The sequence below is a fragment of the Argentina anserina genome, chromosome 3 (genome assembly GCF_933775445.1).
Source record: "Argentina anserina chromosome 3, drPotAnse1.1, whole genome shotgun sequence".
In the NCBI taxonomy this organism is placed as follows: domain Eukaryota; kingdom Viridiplantae; phylum Streptophyta; class Magnoliopsida; order Rosales; family Rosaceae; genus Argentina; species Argentina anserina.
The window spans coordinates 11,846,561-11,856,963 of NC_065874.1; the positions used below are offsets into that span (position 1 = coordinate 11,846,561).

Genomic DNA, 10,403 nt, shown 5'->3' on the forward strand with positions numbered 1-10,403 from the left:
TGTGTTCCATTAGGAGACTGGAAGATATTGAACCAGTGACCTTGATCATAAACTCCTCAAGGTTTGACAGCTCTCCTAAGGACAATGGAATAGTACCAGACATAGAAAAAATCAATCATTCTCAAGCTACTACATGTCTCTTTACAACTCCACCGGAATCAATTCAATGATCAAGCTGTACTACACATCTCTTTACAACTCTACTACTGAAAGATAGCACCAAGCCACCAATGATTCCACCAAGCCACCAACGATTCCACTATTGAAAGATAGCATCAAGCCACCAATGATTCCACCAAAACCGAAATCAATTCAATGATTATGCTCCTTTTTTTTAGTATCTTTTAATCCTACATGACAACAAATATCTACACATTTTCCAGCTTTGATATTGCCTTCCCATTCAGAATCCTTTTGCTATCTTTAAAGTTGATGCACAGCGGGATCTGATATTCCGTGTTTTTAAGAGTGTGATTGTGCATGCTCGGGTTTGTAAGAGTGTGAACTCATAGTCTAGATGAACAAAGGCACGCTCGATTTCAGGCAGGAGCTCGAGCATCTTCTGCAATGCTTCACCTGTGTCATGAGCTTCTTGTAAGGACATGGCTGCTGGGAGGACAATGTCAACCTCGACAAAGTAGTGTGAGCCAAGGTGTATGCGCGGACTGTGTCGATATGGCGTACTGCCTTGTGATGGTTCCAGTAAAGGTATGTCAGTTATTTGCAAGTATTCAGGAGCAGCTGTCTTTCCAACTAGGGAATTCACATTTTCCAAAATAGTCATTGACCAGGTGCGAATAATATACAGGGCCAGAATAATAGCTCCTACTTGGTCCATCCAATCATCAAAGTAATTAGCAAGAAGCACAGCAACCAACCCATTGATGTTGGTGATAACATCGAAGAATGATCCTGGGCATACGCTTTGACAATTTCATTGGTGAAAGTGCGGCAATAAAGCATCAGCAACAATTTCACCAAAGTGACGCCAAGCATACTCCTTTTGTATGTTAAAAGGCAGCGATCATTACTTATTCTCCTCCTCCAGTACTTAAAATAATAAGGATAAAGCTTCGTAATGCGATTTCCCCTTGTTAGGGAATGCAGAAGAATGAGCTGAAGAATGGAAATCGAAATAACTCACAACCACAAGCGAAAATAAAATAAAAGAGAACACCGAGATTTAACGTGGTTCGGTAAAGTGCCTACGTCCACGGGTAGCAACAATAAAGAACCTCCACTATACGAAGAAAGGTTACACCAAGAGAAACACTACTTCAAGACTCACACTTGAAGGGATACACTCACACACACTTTATTTTGCTACACACACAAAACTCTCTACTTGAAGTTTTCTCTCTATCTCTCACTCTTGATCACACACAAGATGATCTCTCACTTATTGTTCTTCTATGTTTATTGCACCACTTCTCATGCCTTTATATAGGTAAACATCTTTGTGCAATTCATGCATTTGCATGTAACATGCATGGAAGCAAAGTCAATCTTCTTCCTTGATTCATGCTCAATGTTGGCATGCTCATCAATGCATTCTTTTTTTCTTTTTCAAACAAATCAACCACCTACCACCATAAGGTTGTAGATTTGTTTATTACCTTCAATAAAGGTTGCTCCAAGTTTCAACAAAACCAACTCCATCAATTAATGGGTCACTAAAGCAATATGTGTGCTTGATTTACTCATGTGAATATCACATAGTTTTCACACCTCCATTAGGGAGGGATTGACCCTATCACCCCCCCCCGGCTTGATGACACAGTTGCAGTCCTCCACCTTCGAACACAGTGGTGACTCCGACTTGACACCATTGGAGCAGCTCCCTTGCCCTTCCTTCAGCGCCACGTCATCATCAACATTATCCACATTCTCTTGATCTTCTTCAACATCCTCAAGCCTTGAGCACCTAGTAGCCTCCTCTATGATTCTTCTTACCGCAAATGATCAACCTCAAAGATGTCTTCATCCAAAATGGACAATGCAGCTTTATAGCATTTTGCCAACAAACAAAGTAGCAGAAACTCTGGATGCAAGGCGGTTAAGTGTTATGAGGGTCTTTGAATCTTCCGAATTATTGTCAACATTGGTGCCACTCCTCTCAATGGGGCTTCAAGCTGCATGAAAAAATCTTTGAACCTCATGCAAACACTTATGAATTTCTTAGGTGCCAGTTTAATCTGCTCCTTATCACACGCATTCATAAATCTGGTAGCATGGAACACCACAACACTAGCTTGCTCCTTTGAAAACGCAGCAGAAGTGTATGCTTCCAAGATGTAGAGGTAGCCAAGCGAATGCAAAGAGGGGTCAAGCTAGTCCAGAAGAAGAATTAACCGAATCGATTCGGCGCGAAGCGAGTCGTGCGCTTGCTTAAGAAGGTTGTGCAGGTTGGAGAGGTCTCCGGCGCTTGACGATAGCCCCTGGATGCTAACGACTAGAGCTTCCATGGAAAACCTAATTTAGATTTTTCGATTTTCTGAAGCAGAGTGAAAAGGAGAAGAAGAAGACGAGGTAGAAGGGCCTTCATATTTCTAAGAAGTCGAGGTTTCGGATGGTCGGGATCACTATGTCCAGCTCATCCTTCAGCAGCGGCGTCGGGGCGATCTTGCCATAGTTCGCCATGGCTGGCGAGATTGGAGTGGAGAGAGACTTTTGGGGTGAAGAGAGAGATGAGGAGGAGGAAGATTGAATGAATGAGTCTGAATGAATATGCCTTTGTGGGTGTGGTAATTGAATGATTGAATCATTCATTGATTGAGTGCGGTCGTGCTTCAGTGTAACCGTTTTTTTAAGTCTGACTTTGACTTTTGATTTTTTTTTTTCTGGTTTGACTTTGACCTTTGATTTGATTTTTTTTATTGGTCTGACGTTGACTTTTTGTTGTAGGATTTTAACAACAAATTTGAGAGTTGCGGTCGATCTAGCCATCTAACTACTTTCGAAACGCTTTGATTTTTGGCTGATTTGAAGAACGTAAAAGACATATCCTCGACGATGTTGAAGATGAGCAACATGATGGCACCACCTTAACCGTATATCCTTCTCTTACCGAGCCATTCGCTTTTAAAACTCCATTCTATGGCAGCTCAACTCTCGTCTCGCAGTGAACTTATGTAGTGAATCGCCAAGTAGCATGCTTCCAACCGCCTAAGTCAGGTAACAAGGAGCTAAGTTCAGACGTTTGTAGAACTTTTTCTTCACTGTGCAAGACATGTTGATCTAGAACAGAAGAAGTGCCAAATCCGAGAGATTCCAGAACTGACTGTGACAGAGATTGAAGAGGCAAATAAGTTGCGAGCCAGTTTTGAAGAACATCACAGTCAACGTTAGTCTATGTTTGAGTCCCTTGAGAACTTGAAGAAAGAACAACAGAAGCTAGAGCGGACGTTGGACTCGCTAGATGCAAACATTTTTCTTCACGATGCAAGACTTGTTGATCTAGAACATAAGAGGTGCCAAATTCGAGAGATTCCAGAACTGACTGTGACAGAGATTGAAGAGGCAAAGAAGTTGCGAGCCAGTTTTGAAGAACATCGCAGTCAGCATCAGTCTATGTTGGAGTCCCTTGAGAACTTGAAGAAAGAACAACAGAAGCTAGAATAGACGTTGGACTCGCTAGATGCATACCCTTTTTCTTCACGATGCAAGACTTGTTGATCTTGAACAGAAGAAGTGGAAAATCCGAGAGATTCCAGAACTGATTGTGACAGAGATTGAAGAGGCAAAGAAGTTGCGAGCCAGTTTTGAAGAACATCGTAGTCATCATTAGTCTATGCTCGAGTCCCTTGAGAACTTGAAGAAAAAACAACAGAAGCTAGAGCAGACGTTGGACTCGCTAGATGCAGACATTTTTCTTCACGATGCAAGACTTGTTGATCTAGAACAGAAGATGCGCCAAATCCGAGAGATTCCAGAATGGACTGTAACATAGATTGAAGAGGCAAAGAAGTTGCGAACCAGTTTTGAAAAACGTCGGAGCAGCTTCAAGGGTTTGACCTGGATGTGACAGCTAACTTGAATGATCAGGATTTGCTCCTTTTTTTTTTCGATCAAACACTTATTTTTTTATATGACTGAACTTAAGTTGTTATTCTCAAGCTGCCTACGTATCCTTCTAAAGAAGAAATCAAGTCATCACGTAGTTCAAGAGTTTTTTTTGTTGTTATTTTTTTTGTCTTGTGCTGTTTAGGCTCGTGCAGACTTGAAGCATATTTTGACGTTTTCAAACATGGTAATTCTTCAAGAACTTGCCGTTAATGGGACCGATCCTCAAACCGTCTTCCGCCACAATTTTGTAAGCTCCATTGGTGTATACTTCTCTGACGACGTAAGGACCATCCCATTTTGACTTAAATTTGGGGCCAGTCTTGTGAGTCAAGCCTCTTCTCGTCCAAAGCTTCTAACTCTTGAAGGCGCAACTTGACATTTTTCTCATTTGTGAAACCTTCTTGCAAAGCGATTCTCAATGACGAAATTTCTTTCTCTAATGGTAACACGGCTTCGACACCATAGATGAGAGAATAATGTGTAGCATTTGTGGCTGTCTGATACGTCGTTCTATAAGCCCAGAGACTTTGCCCAATTTCTCATGCCAATCCCTCTGCTTCTTGCTGACAATTTTCTTCAGAATGTTACATAGCATTTTATTGAATGCTTCTGCCAAACCATTTGCCGAAGCGTTGTACATTGAAGAGAAGTGAAGCTTGAAGTGAAATTTATTGCTCAACTTTTCTGTTGCAGTATTTGAGAAATACTTGGCGTTGTCTGTGATGATGCACCGTGGTATACCATAGCGTTGTATAATGCTTCCCGTAATGAAGTCCACAACATTTTCTTTCTTTATTCTTTTAGCGGTATCGCCTCTGCCCACTTTGAGAAGGAATCCGTGGCTGCCAGAATGTACATATGACCAGCTGATGATTTCGGAGTGAGGGGTCCGATTGCATCCATTCCCCAGACATCGAATGGGTGCGAAGAAATTGTCGGATGCAACGGCTCAGGTGGCTGATGAATGAAGTTGGCATGGAACTGACAAGCTTGGCATTTCTGTGCATATTTCATACAATCCTTGATCATGGTGGGCCAATAATACCCTAGTCGTCTTACTTGAAAATGTAACTTTGGTCCTGACTGATGTGCTCCACATACTCCAGAATGAACCTATTCCATGACTTTGACAGCTTCATCTTTTCCCAAGCATCGAATGAGTAATCTGTCAAATGACCTCCGATATAAAGTTTCTTTGTAGTAGAGGAAGCGCGGTGCTCGCCGCTTGATGCTCCACCTTTGCTTCGAATCTTCGGGAAGCTTGTTGTGCTCAAGATAGTCGAGGTCATTTGTGAACTGACACTACATGAGAACTGGCACACTGGAGTAAAGGCTTTGTTGTCACGACCCACCTTTTGCAAGACACATCTTCTCTATCGGCGGATAATTCAGCTCAGTTCTGGTGAGGGTCCGACTTAAGTAGTACAAGACTTTCTCCTTTTTGGCTTCATTTTCTTGGGCAAGAAGGGCCCTAAGTGATCTCTCTTGAGCCGCGATGTAAATGATAAGAGGTTTCCCGGCGATAGGTGCAATCAACACCGGAGGGTTCACCCAGTATTTCTTTATGCTCTCAAAGACATTGCGACAAGCTTCATCCCATACAAATGGAACATCTTTCTTCATGAGTCGACTGAATGGTTGGCAACGGCCTGCCAAGTTCGATATGAACTGTCTGATGAAGGCAAGTCGTCCTTGAAAGCTTTTCAACTCACGCAAATTTCTTGGCTCTAGCATTTCCTGGATGGCTTTAATTTTGGATTGGTCTACCTCGATGCCTCAGTGCTTCACGATGAATCTAAGAAATTTTCCAGAACTGACGCCGAAGGCACACTTCAAAGGATTCATTTTTAACTGGTATTTGCGCAACATGTCAAACACTCTTCGTAGATCTTGCAGGCGATCACTCCTTTGGTTTGTTTTGACAACCAAATCATCAACATAACATTCTACATACTTGTGCAGCATGTCACCGAAAATGTTGTGCATAGCGTGTTAGTATGTTGCACCGGCATTTTTTAACCCGAATGACATGACCTTAAAGCAATAACATCCTTTGGGAGTTCGAAATGCAGTGAGTTATTCATCCTCTATGGTCATCCTTATCTAATTGTAACCTCATTCACCGTCCATGAATGATAAAGCCTCATACCCGGTTGTCGCATCCACCATGAGCTCTATGATTGGTAGAGGGAAATCATCTTTTGGACATGCCTCATTTAAGTCACGAAAATCTACACAAACACGGATTTGTCTGTTATTCTTCTTGACAGGAACAATGTATGCGATCCACTTAGGATATTGAACCTCTCTAATGAAGTCTGCAACAATCAACTTATCAACTGCTGCTTCAATTTGAGGAATAAGTTATGTTCAAAAGCGTCTTTGTGTTTGTTTGGTTGGACGAGTTTCTGGTTTGACAGCAAGTCGATGAACTGCTACCTTTGGATTCAAGCCAGGCATTTCTTTATATGTCCAAGCAAAGACATCTTTACACTCGAGCAACAGATCAAGATATTCTTTTTCTTCTTCGGAACATAAAGACGCACTCACAAAAATAGGTCTTGGGTCTTCCTTTGTTCCCAAGTTAATCTCCTTAAGTTCGTCCATAGTGGCTTGCCCCCCGTCTTCAAGTTCTGGAAGAGCTTCGTCTACTTTAATTTCAAAATTTTCATGATCTTCTTCCTCTACGACATCTGCTTCTGCCACCGTGACATGATAAGAGGTTTGGACAATGTTATCCTCACCACCATTACCGAGGTTGCTATCTCCTTTTTGGCCAGTGAATGTGATGGTGTGTTGCTTCACTTTGAGTTAATCCGTGGAATCCACTTCCAACACACAATGCCTCTTCATTCATGATGGGATAAGACTTTGGATTTCTTTGCTCTCCGCTCGACTACAAGTCATTTTCCTCTTGCATAATTGTCGTTCCTTAGGTGCTTGGATCCTTTCCAATGCAGGTTTTCGCGGAATGGGTTTTGACCGTTTCTTATTTTTGTCTGAACTTGACATCCTTTTGAATACAGAAGTCCAAGTGGTTGTACTACCGATGCGATTGAAGACTGAATCTCTACTTGATGTCATGTCCACATGGTTAAAAACCAATGCCCTTGTGATTGATCCTTCAATACATTCAGATGTTGCTCCTTGGGAACCTAGACGAATGCGATCGAATAACGAAATACGAGGGGTTGACTGAACCTCTTGGCTCTTCTCTTCAACTACCTCGACACTGATATGTTGCACATTGGCTCGCTCTGCCATTCTTCTTCCTGAAATTCTGATTGGCTTGCTCGAAGTGAAACCGAGACCAGCTTTAGAAGAATCAGCTATTGTGACTTGCTCTCTTAACTTCTTTTGTGATTCATCGAGCTCATGCGCCATCTTTGCTGCAGCTTCGTCGTCCTTTTTGCTTGATGAACCAAAGTCGTATCCAGCCTTTTCTAACAACTTATATGCGTTAGAATCGAACTCATCACTTGTTCTTTTCTTGGGAAGCAATCCATGTTCTGTCTTTCCTTGGATTGGTTTGAAAAACCCTTTTAGTGGCTGTTTTGTGGGATTTCGGTTGCTCACCTTTATTAATGGCAACGTTGACTCATCCCTCAACAATTTCAATCACCTTCTTCTAATTTTCGTGGACACTCTTATGACTTTGTCCCTACAAATGGAGACTCCCCCTCCCTTCATCTAGACTTCGGGACATAGCGAAGGACCGGAAAGGCATGGCTGGCTTTTCTTTATGCAGACGATGTTGCCACTTTAGACGAGAATTTTTGCGACACTTCACCATGAAGCTCAATGTCTTTTGATTTGGCATCATTCTCCGTAACTTTAACGGCTTTCCCCATGGAGCGTACTAAGACCAGAAAGACTTTTTTCATTGACTCCTCATCTGTGTAGAATTTAGAATCTGCAAAGTATGATTCAGCTTCTGTGAATGGTTTGGTACTCCTACCACGGTTTTCACACCTCCGCGATAGAACTTGAAGCATTTGTGTAAAATGGATGGCACAATGCCATTTTCATGTACCCATGGTCGTCCCAACAACAAGTTGTACGAGGTTCTCGCATCGATGACATGAAACAAGGTGTTTGATTTTAGCTCTCCGATGTCCATGTCTAGTCTGATCATTCATATCGCTCTTTGTCCTCCTTGGTTGAAACCTTGGATCATGAGACGACTCCTTGATAACTCATCAACGTTGATGCCGAGTTGAGACACGGTTTACTTGGGCATGATATTTACTGTTGACCCTCCATCTATGAGCATGCGATTCAACTTCTGCTCTCGCATGTACCATGTCACAAAAAGAGGCCGATTATGTGGCTTAGAGCCCAATTGGAGGTCATCATATGTGAAGTGAATGGTATCACAATATGTATCACACACGCCACATTCCTTCATGCTTGTGGAGTGTTTTCCTACGTCGATAAGCAACTGCACAAGTGCGCATCTCGTTTATTTTGGCAATTTCATCAAGTCAGAGAGGCTAAGTTGGAAAGGTAGACTCTCCAATTGTTTCAACACCTCATTTTTCTTTAACAGTTGACTTGCACCTATTTCTCTTGGTTCAGGCTTTTCATCTTCTTTGGAGCTGACTTCACAACTTGTGGCCATTGAAGTGACCTTCGGTTTTTTGGTAGGCAAGTGCTCTATTGACAAGTTCCAACGAAGAGGCTTCCACAAAAAAATGGAACGATTTTCGTCTCAAAACGTCCTCGTCTGTTCTCCTCCCGCCGTGGAGGTAATTTCTTATGACTTAGTCGGGCAACCGGTGAGTTTGACATCATACCTTTTCGAGTTCTTCTCCGGGTGACCAATATCCATCATTCATCATCAGCATTAGAGGCAACTTGGAAGATAGGCATGGAAGCATGACATTCTTTAACTTCTTTGGTCTTCTTATTTTCGCGCGCCTCATTTGTGAAATAGAACAGTGCTTTCATTGGGTGAAAAGGGAGTGGAACTGGCTCGAACAACCCAAATGTTACGGTAGTGCAATTGACCTCAGCAATGTCGTTAACGTCCAGCTCAATCTTCCCTTGCTTGACGAGATTCATTATCAAATCCTTGAGAACAAAGCACTTCTCTATAGGGTGACTAACGAGGCGATGATATTTGCAATATTTCGAATCGTTGACACGATGCATTTCTTCTGGACACTTGCACTCCGGAAGATCTATTATCTTGTTTTCGAGCAGATCTTCTAACATGCCTGCCACATCAGAGTCTGGGAACATGTACGTCTTTCGCTCCATCTCCTTCAACATGTGTTTACTCCTTTCGTAGGTTCGAGGAGGTTCCACCTTATTGAACTCTTTCTTATCCCGCATGGAGATCTTAACCGGTGCAGTATTGATGACCATTCATTCTTTGGAAAGCTTCTTCAGAACTTTTTCAAATCTGCTTCCGAAGACTTTGTCTTTTCGTTGGTCGACCAGGGACTCATTCTTTCCCTTATGACTTGCCAAGCTTAGCTCCATGTCGTGGGTTCGAGTAGCCAACTCTTTAAAAGAACGAGGCTTGATTCCTTGCAAGATGTATAGCAAATCAAAGTGCATGCCTTGGATGCACATTTCAACGGTTGACACCTCTGACAGTCGGTCCTTACAATCAAGGCTAAGTGAGCGCCATCTATTGATGTAGCCGATCGTGGGTTCATCCTTCCGTTGCTTCGTGTTAGTTAGCTTCATCATGCTCACCGTCCGCCTTGTACTATATAGATTAAGGAACTCACACTCCATTTGATCTCAGCTGTGAACATACTCCGGCTTTAAGTCTGTATACCACTCAAAGGCATTTCCCTTCAATGAGCGAACAAACTGGTTGACAAGGTGATCGCCTTCTGTCCCGGCATTACTACAAGTCTCCACAAAGTGGGCGACGTGTTGCTTTGGGTTCCCTTTACCTTCAAATTGTTGGAACGTTGGTGGCTGATACCCCAGCGGCATCCTTAAGTTGTCGATCCTCTTAGTGTAAGGTTTGGAGTAAGTGAGGGAGTCACGAGAATGACCTCCATATTTAGCCCGAATTGAGTTGGTGATGATGTCCTGCAATTGCTGGAGTGATAAGGAACCAAGCGAATCGCCATCGTTCTTGGATGTTTCTCCCTTTTCATTTACTTTGCTCCTGCCAGGCGACCATTTGGTGGAGTTCTTATCATTGTGATATTCCAACTTGCTATAGAGCTCAACGATTTGCACATCCTTTTCTTCAACCCTTCGGGTGAGCTTTTCAACCATCTCCAACTGATTGGAGAGTTGCTCATCGATTGTGGATGCCTCCGTCACCAAGACCTGTGCATTGTCAGAAGAGGATTCATGCGCCATAGAAT

The 10,403-nt window shown here is 42.6% G+C and overlaps 1 pseudogene; it reads right to left on the reverse strand.

Moving 5' to 3' along the window:
- Positions 1 to 361: 361 nt before the first annotated feature.
- On the reverse strand, positions 362 to 996 carry LOC126789164 (metal tolerance protein 11-like; annotated as a pseudogene).
- Between the last annotated feature and the right edge of the window lie 9,407 nt (positions 997 to 10,403).